Below are 14,629 nucleotides of genomic sequence, written 5' to 3'. Positions count from 1 at the left end.
GAATCCCCGTGATGCATTGCATTCAATGTTGGTGAGTACCTAGGTGAATGGGAAAGCTACTTCTTTTGTGATGCGGAAATATGGAAGCCAGCGCTTTGTAGCTTTGATTTGTAGTCAAAGATTGAAAGGTAAATGACTTAGAAGATAAATTAGTGATCCAAGGTTCAACATGGTGGGAAGGTGTTGGTGGCTGGTCATGTGGCAGCCACAGCCAGGAAAAAGGGTGCTTGCTGGTTCCGAAATCAGCTCGTCCTTTTTACCCAGTCCAAATGGAGGTCCATGAAGTGACCCACATTCAAGATGGATGCTCCCTCCTCTGTTAAACCTCTCTGGTCTGTGCCCTAACACACAAACCTCAGAGTGTGCCCTTTGGTTTATTCCAAATGCAGTCAAGTTGACAATGAAAACTCTCCCAGCTTACGTTCAGAGTGTATAAAAATATAAGCAATGACATCAGTAAGACTAAAGAAGACAGAGACATTTGTCAGTTGGTGTCAGTGTGAACGTAGAGGCCTGAGTGCTGTTAGGAGATTGCTTTGAAGTATCTGGGAAGCTCTGGGTTCAACCCCCAAGCACAGAGAAAAGCACACGGAAATCAGAGAGGAAGTGACTGCACATGTGTGTTTTTGTGGGTTTGTATGTGTGTGTGTGTTGTGTATGTGTGTTTGTGTGTCTATGTGGTATGTGTTGTGTATGTTTGTGCATGTGTGTGTGTTGTCTGTGCATGTGTGAAGGGTATGGGTACAGGTGTGTGTGGTTGCGGTTGTCTGAGTGTGTGTGTGTGTGTGCATTTCGTATGTGTAGAATGTACAAAAAAGGAAGTAACTTAAACTTTTCACTCGGAAAAAACACTGAAGGCAAGAATGAGGAATGAGGGGACTGAGAAAGTTTGACATGTATAACAGTTAGCAAGTGACAGAGGTGACATCTGTCTTACTAGAGACGACTCTCAAGGTATATGGGTTAAAGAATGACAGTCAGCAGCAGAACTTGGCACACTGGTTTGTTCTGTTTAAAGCTATCTTATGTACCACGGGCTGCTCTTAAGCTCCCTGTGTGGCCAAGCAGGACCTTTATCTTCTGACCCCCCCACCTTGGTTTCCCTAGTGCTAGGATCACAGGTGCGTACCACACCTGGCCTATGTGGTTCACAGAATTGAACCGGGGGGCTTTGTGTGTGCTAGGCAAACATCATATCAACTAAAGCTGCAATGCAGCCCAAGTTCTGGAAGGTTAATGTTTTACAATGATCCAGATATACCTAAAGATCTAGATTCATATTTAATACACTGCAGGCAATCGACTGATTTTTCTTATGACTGTATATTTATTATATAAATCAACGGGCTTCATTCTGATACTTGCTAAGTTTACGGGTCCCGACCAGACCCTGGCACGTACAAGCTCATTACCCTTCCTTACCCTCGGCACAGGGCCTCATTCTCTTATCAGCGGAGGTTTGGGAAGAGCCCAGAAGTCATTCTGTGGTGAAAGAAAGCCCCTATCAAACGATGGTAAGAAGATAAGATAGCCACATGCAAACAATGTGGTTTAAGGCTACCGTGGTGCAGTCACAGATGCAATTCTAGGCACCTGGAAGTCTGAGGCAGGGAGAGGGCATCTGATAGTTAAGCAAGACTTGGTCTCAAAAAAAAAAAAAGATAGGAGTTTAGCTCAGTGGTAGAGTAATTGTCTTGTCCTCAGTGAGGGTACGGTATTAATCTGAATTGAAAGGGGGGGCTGAGAAAAATGAGATTATGCTTTGTACCATATTTGAAAAAAAAACCACAGATGAAATTTTTTAAAAATGTGGCATGTGTGCACGAAGGAGTTTTTGTTTCAGTCATAAAGAATAAAATTAATAACATTAGCAAGAACATGGAGATAAATGAAGACTATCATATTAAGCAAAATACATTAAAAAGAAATACTGTGTGTTCTTATTTGTAGATTCTAGATTGAGGGCAGGGCATTGAAACTTTGTTGATGGTGTTCAAGAGAGTAGGGAGGGCTCTCTAGGCCCCTTCAGTTATTATGGGGGTCTGGGGTGAAAATTGTGAGGGAGATGCTTTGTGTTGGGGACTGATTTGGGATGGGGACTCCTCAGTAACTGAGGGCCTCTCTCTCTTTCTCTCAGTGTCCTTGCTGGGGTGGGTGGTCCAGGGTTTCTTACTCCTTAGAGGCCATGTAGGCCATGAGGTCCACCACCCTGTTGCTATAGCCTAATTCATTGTCATACCAGGAAATGAGCTTCACAAAGTTGTCACTGAGAGCAATGCCAGCTCCAGCACCAAAGATGGAAGAGTGGGAGTTGCTGTTGAAGTTGCAGGAGACAACCTGGCCCTCAGTGTAGCCCAGGATGCCCTTTAGTGGGCCCTCAGATGCCTGCTTCACCACCTTCTTGATATCATCATACTTGGCAGGTTTCTTCAGGCAGCATGTCAGATCCACAACAGATAAATCTGGGGTAAGAACACAAAAGGCCATGCCAGTGAGCTTCCTGTTCATCTCTGGGATGACTTTACCCACAGCCTAGGCAGCACCAGTGGATGCAGGGATGATGTTCTGGACTTCCCAATGGCTGAAGGGGCAGAGATGATGACGCTTTTGGCCCCACCCATCAAGTGGACCCCAGCCTTCTCCATGGTGGTGAAGACACCAGTAGACGCCACAACATACTCAGCACCAGCATCAGCCCATTTGATGTTAGCGGGATCTCGCTCCTGGAAGATGGTGATAGGCTTCCCATTGATGACAAGCTTCCCATTCTCAGCCTTGACTGTGCTATTGAATTTGTCATCCTGAAACATGTAGATCATGTAGTTGACCTCATGTAGCTGAGGTCAATGAAGGGATTGTTGACGACAGCAATCTCTACTTTGCCAGATGCAGAGAAGGCAATCCTGGTAACCAGGCACCCAATATGGCCAAATCCATTCTGACATTCACCATCTTGTCTAAGGGAAGAGGCTGGCACTGCACAAGTAATGTGGCTGTATCCGAAACGGGGAGGAGCAGAGAGCCAGATTCTAGATTTTATACATATACTTTAAATCACATATGCATCTAGGACATGAATCTGGGGGCAGGATGGGAGAGGATGGGTAAGTAAGGGAAGAGTCTGGGATGAGTATGGCTGAAGGACATGTTACAGTGAAAATGACTTTGTGACACGGGTCCCACATAGGCCAATACAATTACATAAAAATAGTAATTCAAAAGGTCTCAAAGCATCAACTTAAAAACCATAAGCTCAGGAATATGGAAGAAACTGACTCTGTTAAGGTTCACATATCGAAAACCACCATCAAGGAAATGCACAGAAACTCTGAAGAACGGGGAAAATGTCGGCAGCTCCTTCATCTGATAAGAGACGTGCACTCTGTACAAAGGACTTCTCTAAGTCATCATCAGCAGGGCTGAGTCACGTCACTGGGAAAATGAGTAAGCTGAACAGACCTCTCTCCAAAGGAGATGCACAAACAGCCAGAAATCTGGACAAAAGGTGCAAATCCGATTCAAGGCTAAAAAGCCTATGGTTCAGTATATTAATTAACCAATAGTTTCAAATGAAACTATTGGTCATCTTTCTTATAGACAAAACGCAGCAACAATCTCATCTCTCTTATAGCCAAAACGCAGCAACAATCTTAACTCTCCTTTTAACAAAGGGAGCCCAGTACTCTGAAACAGAGCCCAGGCAGATGTTTGCTTGGCAGGATCCACGCTGTGAGAGGGACAGCAGAGGTGTTCTGACCCAAGCAGCTTACACATGAGCCACCAGACAGCAAAAGTTAACATGACGATCTGATAATGCAGAGGCGTCAGAAGCCGAAAAATAAAAGCAAACAAAAAGAGTAGGCCTAACTATCAATATAAGGATGAGGAAAAAAATGTAAACATCCAAGAGAGTCAAGTAAACAATTACAAATGAGGGGTAGCGAACGGCCCGCGAAGCAACACGCCTGAGTTTTATTGCCACTGCTGTGATCCGTATCTTCCCCACGATTCTCCGTCTGTGAGGAAGACTCACTGCAGTGGCCGGAAACACAAAGAGAATGTGAAAGACCATTGCCAGAAGTGGACGGAAGAGCAGGCCCAGCGCCTGACTGACCAAACAACCGCTGCGTTTCAACAAGGAAAGATCCCTCCGGCTCCACTCTCTGCTCCTCCGCCTGCAGGGGCCACGACCCACCTCCCCCAGTCTCCCGGGTCTGCCTCGGCCTGGCATGATGCCTGCACCCCACATGGGAGCCCCTCCCACGACGCCAATGATGGGCGCTCCTCCTCCTGGGGTGATGTCTGTGGGACCAGCTCCTGGGATGAGACCACCCATGGGAGGCCACATGCCTATGATGTCTGGGCCTCCAATGATGAGACCTCCCGCCTGTCCTATGATGGTGCCCACACGGCCTGGCATGACCCGGCCAGAGAGATAAGAGCAGAGGCGCTCACTCTTGGTGGCTTTTGTTGTTCTTGTTGCTTCACCAGGAGCTCTTGGTGCTGAGCCTGAGTGTTTACTAGACGCAGGACCAGGAACTTCCTTCCTAACAGAGTACACTTCTGGAGAGAGAAGTGATACGAACAAGTGCTGTCTTTACTTTTATTGTGAAACGTAAAAATAGAATCATCAGGTTTTTTAGTTAAAAAAATTGCAAATGAGCAAAAAAATATATATATATATCACTTTTTAAAGACTGTCTAGTACTATGGGATAGAGATTTAGTATAAAGAGAACTCTCCCTGCCCAAAAAAAAAAAAAAAAAAAAAAAAAAATGTAACTGGAAACTTCAAAATGCCACTGTGGTTATCATAAAAAGACTTGCATAAATAAAAAAAGTCTATCATCTCTGAACTTAAGAACAAAAGGATATCATTTATCCTACAGTTAGTAAACCTGGCTTGATTTGCGTGTGTGTGTGTGTGTGTGTGTGTGTGTGTGTGTGTAAAACTAGGGTATTTTTGAAACTAGACAATCTAACTTTGAATTTCATTGAAAAAAATAAGCATAAAAAATTGTTAGTAGGCGGTGGGAGAGATGGCTCAGTGGTTAAGAGGTTCGAGTCCCAGCAAGAACATGGTGGCTCACAACCATCTCTAATGGGAATTGAATACCCTGTTCTGGTGTGTCTGAAGAGAGCTATAGAGTACTCATGTCAATAAAATAAGTAAACCTTTAAAAATTGTTAGGAAGCTCCTCATTAGAGAGAGGGGGGGGGTCTTTCACCAGTAATAGATACATTTTATAATGTATAAAATACATTGTAACTTGATAAAATAATGATAAAGAACCTAGAATCCTCTACAGTTAACACTGTGGGAAGCTGTTGCATAAACGTTAGTGATACAGTATAAAATATTGTTTCATATATACCTAGTGGTCTGGGTTCCTGTTGTAATCAGTAAGAAGTCCCTTATTGAAAAGATGGACTATCTAAAAATTGTTTCTGGCAACAAAGTGGTCACCTGAAAGAAAACTGAATTGGATTCTAGCACACACCTCTCACATCTAAACGACTGTGGTTTTCCTTTATTGCCTTCCTTTGTTAAAGAAAGATGGGAGATTCTATTTATTCAGAAAGTATTCATATGCAAAAGTCAGAAGATGGCAGATTGACACAACCCATTCTTTGAAGAAAAAAAAAATCTTTTCTTGTAGAACAAAACAATAAATAAAAGGCAGACTGAGGAGAAGTATTTATATTTTACATCATCGACAATGGGCTAATCTCCCAATTATATAAAGAATTATTAACAGCTTGTAAGAAGGAGAAAAAAACCAGTGGATATGCATGTACTTAGGTCTAGATGCCTGTACAACCCACACATATTTTTATACGCTGGTATAAGAAGGTGGGGACTTTGTGGAGTAACAAGGGTGGGCGTGCAGATGAATCCCTCATGAATGGAATCGGCAGCCTTACAAGGGAGACTTTGGAGATGTACACGCCTTACCTCCTCCACCACATGGGCACAGGGAGAGAAGTCTCTGAAACCCGCATTAGGGCCTCGTCGACTGGTTCTGCCAACATCTTGATCTAGGCCTTCCCAGATTTCAGAAACGAAAGGAATACATCTCCTGCTTCTTGGCCAGTCTGCTGTTGGACTAAGGCAGAGGTCAAGCAGCTGCAACAAATTGTTCACACCGACAGTAACACTGATACCTTTAAACTTGTGACAGAGGATACAGAGTGTCGGGGGACAGCTACAGAGCTGGCAGAGACCAGTGAGGCATTGCTGTTGGAGATGGACATTCCCAAGGTCCCCAAGGAGTGTGGTCTCCTTCAATAAAATTAGAAGTGCACATGCCCTGTGACTCAGTAATTCCACATCTGATGTCTCTACACACGCACTTGTTAGTGGAGATGATGCCTAGGCAAAACTATGTGCGCTATAGCATTTTTAATATTATTCAGATGGAGTTAACAGTATCAATAAGTAAAGATGATGGTGGCTTGCTACAGCCACAGTATGCCATATTTGGAAAAAAAAAAAAAAAAAGATACGGAGGGCCATGGGAGTGCTCCAAGTGATAATAACATGCCTGTCTCCGTCCCAAAAACTAACGCAGTTGGATAATGACTCATGAATGTATATGGTAATGAGAAACTAATAGACACAGGCCGATCTGTAGATGACTGGCTAGCTGGTCTAACCTAGGACACAACATTCTAGGCACACACACACACACACACACACACACACACACACACACATACACAAAGAGAGAGAGATAGAGAGAGAGAGAAGGAATATGAGGGAGTCTGTGTATGTATGAGTCTCTCTCTCTCTCTCCCTCCCTCCCTCCCTCCCTCCCTCTCTTCTCTCTCTCTCTCTCTCTCTCTCTCTCTCTCTCTCTCTCTCGATTTATTTATTTATTTATTTATTTAACGTATATGAGTAAACGGTAGCTGTCTTCAGATCAGAAGAGAGCATCAGAAGAGAGCATCAGATCCCATCACAGAACAGATGTTTGTGAGCCACCGTGTGGTTGCTGGGATTTGAACTCAGGACCTCTGGAAGAGCAGTCAGTGCTCTTAACCACTGAGCCATCTCTCCAGCTCCCCACCCCCACCCTCATCTCTCTTATAATGGAAAGGTAGGTAGCCCCTTAATAGAGAAAGACTTTCAGGAATATTTTTAGGTAAGAAAGGCTCACTCTGTTGCCCTCTTGCTCTTACTCCTTTTCTCCCCGTCCCTCCCCCCCCCACCCCGCCACGTGCTCATGGCCGGCCTCTACTCCTCTACTTCTCTACTCCTCTCTCTCTCTCTCTCTCTGCCTCTAGTACCCTCTTAACTCCCCCCACGACCTGAATAAACTCTATTCTGTACTAAAATGAAAAGAAAAGGCTCAAAACTCTGGTATGTTTTGTTAGAAAGAAAAAAAATAAATAGCAGTTTTCTTTGCCGCCTATGAAACAAATTTTCTTTTCTTCTTTTTTTTTTAATTTAAAGAGAATTTTAATCATGAGCACCTCAAAAAAAAGTTTAATAAATTTAAATTACCCTTTAACCTGCATGGGAGCTCACAGAGATTGCTTTTGAGTCTCAGACATAGACTTTTAAAGCAGTGATGGAATTAAAAAAAAAAAAAAAACAGGACTTTAAAACTTGGATTAAATGTACTTTTGCTTTAGAAGATGGCCATTAGAGTTGAGAGACAGGGGAGGAAGGCATAATTAATGATGTGTTCGGGTATCAAGTTGGCAAAGAGAGGAATTGTGGTCTTTAGTCTCAATTGTCAACTCTATGATCTCTAGCCTCCCCTGGGAGATGAGCATAGAAATAAATGCTCTGGGGAGTTATTTTGATCAGGTTAATCGAGCTATGAAGACTCTTTTCTACAAGAGTCTCACCGAGGCTGTGTAGAATTGCTGTGTCATCCTGTGACCCCTACACCCACCCAAAGCTGTTACCTTCCTACTGCTGCCACTCCCATCCCATCTGCTTGATCACTCCCTCTGGGGATGGGTGTTACCTGTCAACTTCCCTTCCTGTCCTTCCTTGTCCTTGATGCTGCTGTGTGACTCAGCGTCCCTCACTGCTGAACAGATCCAAATACCTTTCAACTAATTCACGGCCATCTTTCTTTGAATAGCTCGATTTTTTTTTTTTTTTTTTTTTTTTTTTTTTTTTTTTTTTTGACCAAGATGACTGTGAAACCACTGAAGTTTGTCACCAATAAGGTTGAGACGAAAGACCCAAAAAGCCAATTGATGGTAGAAACCACAAGAACTGGGCAGCCGAGGAAAAAAAAAACCTGAAACTTTGTGCTACTCCTGAGTAATTTTTACATTTTGAACTCTCAAAATCTAGTCCCATATAAAAACTGATATGTAACAAAAATATTTTGTCCAATGGAAGAAGTTAGGAACGGGTGCTGGCAATTACCCAACAAAGTATCTTGTTCTTGGAAGAAAGGGTTAGTGGCACCTGCTGGCACCAGCATACATTCCCATCTCTGCAGACTTTCTGTCTCCTCTGGCCTTTTAAAGATAACCAGAACCCTGGAGAGTCTGGGAGGAATGTTCATCCTCTGGTACCTTCTTTCCGATCTCAGTGGGTGATAGCTTGATCTCTCCACTGATATTTTAAAGGCTGGATTCTTCCCATAAATGAAGCATGCACCCACTTCTTAGAAGAATCGCCACGGTTTAAGTTTCTGTCTCCTAAATTGTCTGCTTTCATTCACAGCCCTGTTCAGATCACATTAGAACTGTGGAGAAAGGGAGAAAGACAACCCCAGGCATGGTCGTAGCAATGTATGGAATACTCAAGGCAGTAGAGAGGAATTAACTAGATGATTACCACCTAGAAGAGAAAAATAAATCACGACATTACTGAGCGATTGAAATAAGTAAATTAAGACACAGTAAGGCTCAAACGTAAGCTATCAGAATACCCATGAAAGTGTAAATAAAGCTCTCCTATGAACAGTATCAGCCCTATCGTTACTTTGCTTGGTTCTCCGACTTTGCAGACTTAGGCATTAACTGCTAGGGTACACAGGGTGACAGAAAGCTTTTGTCCGAGTGCTAAAACCCTCACCAGAAAGGCCATCTTACTAGCACAGCAGGATGAGCTGCAGGGAAACTAAGGGCTGGTAGAGAGTTTCTACAGAATTGGCTCTGTCATGGACAGATGGGGCTCTGAACATTCATACCTCCATTTCAGGGTCCCACAGAACACAGCCAGTGTAATGCAAAAGCCCTCAGTGGCCTTGATCAGAGTTGCTTCACGGTAGCCTCTGAGCTTACTAATTACGGAACGGAGCCCAAGGTGCTGAAATGAACTGTTGTACTGTGCCATACAAACGAGAAAGCAGCAGCCACAAGTTAGAGAATGCCTTGTTTAAAAAAGATTTAAAAATCCTTATATAAGGATATTAAAAGTAAGCACATTAATTTTTTATTTTTTTCCAGTTTGCTTTTTAATTTTGTTTGGAGCATTTTTTTTTTTTTTTTTTTTTTTTTTTTTGGCTAAGAGAAATAGTTCTCTTCTGCAAATGTTATGACTGTGTGGATTTTATTTTGTTTGTATGGCTAAGCCATCCTATCTGTGTTGGAGATAAAAATTAAATTATATTTTGTCTCCCCCCCCATTCTTTGCTTGTTAAAATACTAAGTTCTCTGTATTATTAATTCTCACGTACATATGAGTATCTCGATTTTTCTTCTGGTTTCTGGATGGAGCATGAAAATTTAATTGTAAATTCTGGTAGGATTTAGTAACTTGTATGTTAGCTCCAGAGATCTTTAAATGCTCAGCCAAGGTAGGTGGCCATGATCGTCGTGGAAGTGTGCTGCTCAGAGATGCATTATGAGGACGGCAGTGGACTGAGAATAACCCACGCTAAACCTTAAAATCAGCCTTGGTGTTATTAGAAATTCTAACTGGATGCGGCTACTGGTCCCAGCCACGGCTAGGCATGACAATGGCATTATCTCACCCCATATCTGTTCAGTACTTGGCATTTCTGATGGACCGTCTTAGCTTTAGGGTCCCCACCAGCCTCACCATGATTTCTTGACACTGCTGTGACGTGCCTTCTTAGGGATCCTGGCACACACACTGTTCTGTGTGTAAATGTCCGACCTGCATCGGGGCTTCCTCTGTTGACCCCGCCTATGTCATTTCTCCCTTCTCTTTCACAAGTATTTCCCAGAGCCAATCTCTTGGACATCTAACTCCTTCTGCTTTCTGGGTGCGTAGCTGGCAGCCGGAGCGGTCTGAGAATATAGATGGTAAAAACGGAATTACTTTAGGAGGCCGAGTACTCAGCTCAATTGGCAATGAAGAGCCATTATTAAGTAGAACATGGATCGTGGCTACTTAGCATAAGCTGATGATATATAATTGCTGAAGCTTTCACTGTCGTTGATTTGATCTAATGTCCTAGAGGAGGAAAGAGCCCTTAGAAGTTTGGTAATTGGGACGTTTGAAAGTTTTGAGAAGAATAAGGACAGTGAAGAGAGTTCTGTAGATGAGGTGGAGAAATTCAGGGCAGTTGTCAGCCATAGACTGCGTCTTAAAGCTGCAGTGTCCATTTGGAACTTCCAGAGAGGACCTCAGATCCCGAGATGCAAGAGTTGAGCAGGAATTTCAGGATTTAGTCACTTGAATGTTAGCTCCAGAGATCTTTAAGTACTCAATCAAGGTTTGTGACATTAAGTCAGGCTATAGAGGATATCTGGGACCCAGAAATGTTGGTTAGGGTCATAGAAAGAGCTAGTCTAGGGATTAACAAGGACGCTTATTGACCTCCAAAATAGATGCCAGGTGATGTCCCAGAAGTCCCAGAAGGTACTGTCATCATCAAAGTCTTAGGGTGTTGGTGAGAAGGAACAGAAGAGACAGCTATTTTATTGAAAAACAGATTAATTTCTCATATAATATATTCCGATAGTCTCTTCCCTCCCTCTACCCTTCCCATGTCTTCCTCCTACACCTTCCATCCAGATACACTCTTGTTCTGTCTTTCATTAGGAAAGAACAGGCTTCTAAGAGATACTAGTGACATGTAGCAAAATAAAATGTAATAAGACAAAACAAAATTATCACATAGAAGTTGGATAAAACAAACCTTCATAAGGAGAAGAGCCTAAGAGAACACTTGAGAGAGAGTGGATTTTAGTTTTTTTTTAATTAAAATTTATACAAGAAATCAAAGTTCAAAATGGACGTAAAGTACAAACTAGGGATGGGATTTTTCAAAATTAGAAAAGGGTTATAATCCTTATTATACAAACATGCTTATAGATGTCTAAGAGAGCTATAAGCCTTTAGGTTACCTAGGATAAAGGAAGGCAGCCAGCATTTTACTATTTGACATGCAAATTGATAAATGTGACCCCTGCCACTAAGAGTCATTTTTCTTTAAAGAATACTTCTAACGAGATGTGGATTTCCCAGACCTTGCTTCATTTTCTAGAATGTTCTTTCCTGATCCTTGTGAGGAAGCAGCTGCTTTTCTGGGCATTCAACTAGGAGAGCCCCAGCATAACTTCACGTCCCCAGTGGACATTCAACACCTCTAACTCCGGCTTCACTACCACCGTCTCTGTTCTCTTTTCCTGCCTACCTTGTCGTAGGTGACACATTCCACGTCCACAGATTCAAGCCAGTCAAAGGGCAATCATGTCAGGTCACCACAGGAAGAAGGTGTTCCTTCCAGAGGCAAGAAAACTAAGTCACAAGCAAGGGAAATGCCCTGGCTCTTTCAGGGCGCTCTGGCATACAGGGGTGAAGGAAGGGCTGTCAGACCTGAGGATGTGCCAGAGAAATAGTAAGTGAGCACTCAGAACGGCCCTGTCCCGCTGTGAGGGCAAGTGTGTACCACCATCTGTGACCTGAGTGTGATCTGGTATCTGGTCTTCAGACTACAATCTCCATAAGGGAAACGGTATTGGCAGTTGCGGTTGGGGGTAGGGAGAACTGGAAGAAATACTATTAGAATGGATGGTAACTTAAAGAGAAAGAGAAAGGGGGAAATTCAAATCGGCTAAGAGGGCACACGTGTACTTAGGAGGATGAGGAGAACTTTCAGCATTTTTTTTTTTTAAGAAGACTGGCAGACTTGCTATAGAGGCATGCTCTGAGGGCTTGCTGTCCTTGTCCTTGCATGGCTGTTAAGGTAAGGAGTGTCTGGAACTGTGGTCCCTTCCTCATTCCGGACAACAGGCCGCAGAGAGGGTGAGGAAAATTTAAAGTGACCTCATCTGAAATCGACAAGAAAGAACAAGATGCCAAGAATGAGTTTAACAAGAACCAACCCCCTCCCCCCCCCAGTTCTGTGGGACAGACAACGTTCCTTCTAGGTCGTATCAGTCAGTAAAGCCAAGTTACTGGGTCCACGAGATGTTAGCAAAGAAAATAGAATAAGCAAGCACTAGAACGTGGCCAAAGCAGAGCCATGGAAAGTTCTCGAAAACAGGGAACTGAAACAATCAAGGTTCTCAGTGACGCAGCAGTGACTTCCCTGGAGTTGTTCTGTCATGTTCAAACATGTCAGAGATTCTGGAAAATACGGAGTTATTATCCAGGCAATCTTTGCTAGGTACTTGACTAATTTAATTCTGAGGTACTGTACCTTTGGGTATATCTGTAAGTGCTGTTTTGGGAGATTACCTGGGTGAGAAAGACCACCCATTGGTTGTGTTTGATTGTCAAACATGCGCTGGGTATAGCCTGGAACTCACTATGTAGATCAGTCTGGCCTCAGACTCAGGGAGATCTTCCTGTCTCTGCCCGCTTAGCGCTGGGATTAAAGTTATCTAACATCACACACTGCAGAACCCCTCATTTGATTACGGGAGGCACCTTCCCCCGGAGGACTGTCCTAGAGCAGGGTCTGGGGGTCCGGGAGAAAGCCAGCTGAGTGTTAGCAACAGTTTCAGTCCTGCAACCACGCCTTCTGTATCACCCGAGCTGTTCCCGGAACTGCGAACCGAAGCAAGTCCCTCCCCCTTTAAGGCGCGTCGTGTTAAATACAGATAAATTTTAAAGAATTGTAAGAAGTAACAAAATGAACGTTTTTAGTGTTCCATTGCAAAGCATTTGCTACAGCCGAACCCATAAATGATTACTATGTGGGATTCACCGTTCAGTCTTTACCTGGACTCAGCTACCCCAGGGTCCCAGAGGGAAGTATCTTCAGACGCTAGGCTGGAGCGACCTCTTTTGGGGAAACTTAGAGTCTAACACTCAAGAGGTAGGCCAAGAATCTCTTTAGGAAGAAAACTAATACTGAGTTTGTGTTCTCACACAGACAGATGGACAATTTAGTTTCCAAATTTCCGCTAAATATAATCCAGTCTTAATTAATTTTAGTTTGGAAAAGGTTGAGGGAAGCATAAGAAAATACAGTGGCTATTAAGGAAAAAAAAATGCCCCTGTTTGTCAGTTCCCAGAAGGATCCGTAGTAAGACTGTATTTAGTATGCTGTTTTCCTGATTTTCTTCCAAGTTAAATTATTTGTGCAATATGCATTAAAGCATGCGAGTGAAGTGGCCTTTGTACAGACTTAGCAACCAACTAGAATCTGGGGACAGCTTGGCCTTTCTACATCATAAGAGCTTTCTCTAAGCTCAGGGCATTAAATTTCTGTCAAATAGTTATGATCTGCAAATTTACAGGTTGTATTATTTTTTTATCGTTAAGTCTTTTGGCATGTTTAAGTTTTGATTTTCCATCTAATAGAATTTGAAATTAAGTTTTAGATTTTCATGCCCTGGAATGTCATGATTCTGTTTTTAATTTTTAATTTTTCCTTCATGGGCCATTTCCTCTTTAGAGAGAAAATAGTCTTATTCATACTTTTGTCTTTTGTGTGTGTTCGTGTTTGTTTTCAAGTCATTAGTCAGTCAGTTTATATTTGGGCTGATATAAAAATGGACATTTAGCAATTTCATTCTCAGAGTTAAACAATTTTTCTAGGACTATGTATAGTTCTTGTCTTTCCCAGTAATAGTAAAGAAAATCTGAAGATAATTTCATCACCAAGTGGACCAGCTTGCGAATCACCATGAAACACACTTTTGCATGTATATGTGAAGACATTCCTAGAAAAAGCTTAATGGGCATGGGAAAGCCCACATTAATATAGACGACGCACTCCCATGGGCCGCAGGCTTCCACAGAATAAAAGGAAGGAAGTCAGCTGAATCCCAGCATGCACCTCTCTGCTTCCTGCCTGCAGACACAATGTGACCAGCTGCCACAATGCTTTCTCACTGTGGTGCACTATGCCCTCCAACCACAAATCAAGCAGTTACCTGATGACATAGCTGTAGTCAAGTTGGTTTTTTTTTTTTGTTTTTGGTTTTTTTTTTTTTTTTTTTTTTGGTTACAGCAATGAGAAAAATACCTAATTTAAAGCTACCCAATTTAACCTAAGTACATAATTTTAAAAGACTTTATTTTAAGGTCCCTTTTAATAGAGTCAGCTTTAACATTGATATATATATACATTCTTTTATTTTTTTTCCACACTGGCATGATTGTAATTTAATAATGGGCTTAAATATCCAATTATGGAAGTCTTATCCTTCCTCATTATTCTATTCTATTTAAAGATACTCGTTGACCATTTTGGTCCATGTACAAGCTCTTTATGATTTCAACATTAAAT

At 42.5% G+C, this 14,629-nt stretch overlaps 1 pseudogene across 1 annotated transcript; it reads left to right on the top strand.

Annotated features, from left to right (window-relative positions):
* The first annotated feature begins 3,344 nt into the window (after window positions 1-3,344).
* Window positions 3,345-4,439, top strand: LOC308435758 (U1 small nuclear ribonucleoprotein C-like; annotated as a pseudogene). Its single transcript has 2 exons — window positions 3,345-3,444; window positions 3,936-4,439. The product of its transcript is annotated as a U1 small nuclear ribonucleoprotein C-like (transcript).
* Window positions 4,440-14,629: the final 10,190 nt, after the last annotated feature.

This window comes from Micromys minutus (assembly GCF_963924665.1).
Source record: "Micromys minutus genome assembly, chromosome: 23".
Taxonomy (NCBI): domain Eukaryota; kingdom Metazoa; phylum Chordata; class Mammalia; order Rodentia; family Muridae; genus Micromys; species Micromys minutus.
Note: the sequence above shows the minus strand (reverse complement) of the source record. Positions and strands in the feature narration are given on the sequence as shown.